Source organism: Dermacentor variabilis, chromosome 2 (genome assembly GCF_050947875.1).
Source record: "Dermacentor variabilis isolate Ectoservices chromosome 2, ASM5094787v1, whole genome shotgun sequence".
NCBI lineage: Eukaryota > Metazoa > Arthropoda > Arachnida > Ixodida > Ixodidae > Dermacentor > Dermacentor variabilis.
This window is the reverse complement of record NC_134569.1, coordinates 7,978,631-7,981,572: the sequence shown is the minus strand read 5'-3', so window position 1 is coordinate 7,981,572 and position 2,942 is coordinate 7,978,631.

Below are 2,942 nucleotides of genomic sequence, written 5' to 3'. Positions count from 1 at the left end.
TGATGAAATCTAAAAATATTACATCCATCGGCCGCCATTGCCGACAGATAAAGCAAACGAGTGATCACTGATACCAGTTATGTTAAAGTAGAATAACCCTTCTAGAATCCGTGCTGACACTGCGTGGACACATTGTTTACAACGAAGAATTCCTTCATATAGTTTGCCATAATGTGCTCCAAGAGCATGCAGCACTGTGATGTCAGAGAAATGGGACGATAATCTCGTAATCATAATCGATCCCACACTTTTTTACTATTCAGCAACTCTGGCCATCCTCCAGTCAAGCTGCGCTTTTTCAGACAGCAGTGAAACACAAAATAATTTTACAGTAATTTTAACTGTCGAGGTTAAGCATTTATTTCTCTGCAATTTGAAAAAAAGTCAAGGGAACATTCTTCAATAAAGTCGGCTTCCGAAACGTTGTAATATTCCACGCGTCTATAGGGAGCGCGCTGCCCTTCTCACTTTCAATTCATCTTTCGTCGTCCTCTACAGTTCAGATGCACTCGGCTGCGAAGAAAAGCAGGGAGCAAAAGAATAAAAATGGAGAAAACGATATTAAGATCTGTCCGCTCATTTTATGTCTATAAGTAGCCAACCCCGCCCTTTTTCTATAATGCCGCCAATCACTATGATACATCAATGTAAACCGCTGTATTCCCGATGTATGAACAACGCAACGTCGTGAATAAAACGCAAAAATATCTGCGAATGTTCTTTTAGTATGCCAAACGTTTGCTTTCAGTTCGCCGGGGTCTCTGTATAGATATATGTGTGTGCGTGCGCGTGAGCGTGGGTGCGCGCATGCGTGTGTGCGTGTATGTGTGTGTCGGCCCGTGTGCGCGCGCGCACGTGTGTGTGTGTGTGCCCGTGCGCGGGCGTGTGTGTGTGTGACCGTGCGCGTGTGTGTGTGTGCCCGTGCGCGCGTGTCTATGTGTGTGCCCGTGCGCGCGCGTGTCTGTGTGTGTGCCCATGCGCGTGTGTGTGTGTGTGTGCCCGTGCGCGCGTGTGTGTGTGCGCGCGTGCGCGGGTGTGTGCGTGTGTGTGCCCGTGCACGCGCGTGTGTATGTGTGTGCCCGTGCGCGCGTGTGTGCGTGTCTGCCCGTGCGCGCGCGTGTGTGTGTGTGCCCGTGCGCGCGCGTGTGTGCCCGTGCGCGCGCACGTTGCATGTGTGCCCGTGCGCACGCGCGCGTGTGTGTGTGCGCCCGTGCGCGCGTGTGTGTATGTGCGAGTGCGCACGTGTGTGTGTGTGCGCGTGCGCGTGTCTGTGTGTGTGCCCATGCGCGCGTGTGTATGTGTGTGCCCGTGGGCGCGTGTGTATGTGTGTGCCCGTGCGCGCGTGTGTGTGCTAGTGCACGCGTGTGTGTGTGTGTGCCCGTGCGCGCGTGTGTGTTTGTGCGCGTGCGTGTGTGTGTGCCCGTGCGCGCGCGTGTGTGTGTGCCCGTTCGCGCGCGCGTGTGTGTGCCCGTACGCGTGTGTGTATGTGTGTGTGGGTGGGTGTGCCCGTACGCGCGTGTGTCTGTGTTTGCGTGTTTGTGTGTGCCCGTGCGTGTGGGTATGCCCGTGCGCGTGCGTGTGTGTGTGTGTGTGTGTGTGTGTGCCCGTGCGCGCGCGCGCGTGTGTGTGCCCGTGCGCGCGCGTGTGTGTGTGTGCCCGTGCGCGCGTGTATGTGTCTGCCCGTGCGCGACGCATGTGTGTGTGCCCGTGCGCGCGTGCGTGCGTGTGTGTGCGTGTTCCCGTGCGTGCGTCTGTGTGTGTGCCCGTTTCTCGCGTGTGTGCGTGTGTCTGCCCGAGAGCGCGCGCGTGTGTGTGTGTGTGCCCGTGCGTATGTGTGTGTTTGTGTGCCCATGCGCGCGCGTGTGTGTGTGTGTGCCCGTACTCGCGCGCGTGTGTGTCTGCGTGCCCGTGCTCGCGCGTGTGTGTGTGTGTGTGTGTGTGTGCCCGTGCTCGCGCGCGTTTGTGTGTGCACGTGCTCACGCGCGCTTGTGTGTCTGTGCCCGTGCTCGCACGCGCGTGTGTGGGTGTGCCCGGGCGCGCGCGCGTGTGTGTGCCCGTGCGCGCGCGTGTGTGTGTGCCCGTGCGTATGTATGTGTTTGTGTGCCCATGCGCGCGCGTGTGTGTGTGTGTGCCCGTGCTCGCGCGCGTGTGTGTCTGCGTGCCCGTGCTCGCGCGTGTGTGTGTGTGTGTGTGCCCGTGCTCGCGCGCGTTTGTGTGTGCACGTGCTCACGCGCGCTTGTGTGTCTATGCCCGTGCTCGCACGCGCGTGTGTGTGTGTGCCCGGGCGCGCGCGCGTGTGTGTGCCCGTGCGCGCGCGTGTGTGTGTACCCGTGCGCGTGCGTGTGTGTGTGTGCTCGTACTTATGTGTGTGTGTGCCCATGCGCGCGCGTGTGTGTGTCCGCGCGTGCGCGCGCGCGTGCGTGTTTGTGCGTGTTCCCGTGCGTGCGTCTCTGTGTGTGTGCGCGTGCTCGCGTGTGTGCGTGTGTATGCCCGAGAGCGCGCGCGTGTGTGTGTGTGTGCCCGTGCTCGCGCGCGTGTGTGTCTGCGTGCCCGTGCTCGCGCGTGTGTGTCTGTGTGTGCCCGTGCTCGCGAGCGTTTGTGTGTGCCCGTGCTCACGCGCGCTCGTGTGTCTGTGCCCGTGCTCGCGCGCGCGTGTGTGTGTGTGCCCGTGCGCGCGCGCGCGTGTGTGTGTGTGCCCGTGCGCGCGCGTGTGTGTGTGTGTGCCCGTGCGCGCGCACGTGTGTGTGTGTGTGCCCGTGCGCGCGCGCGCGTGTGTGTGTGTGTGTGCCCGTGCTCGCGTGTGTGTGTGTGTATGTGGGTGTGTGTGTGTGTGTGTGTGTGTGTGTGTGACCGTGCGCGCGTGTGTGTGTCTGCCTGGGCGCGTGTGTGTGTGTGTGTGCCCGTGCGCACGCGTGTGTGTGTGTGTCCGTGCGCGCGCGTGT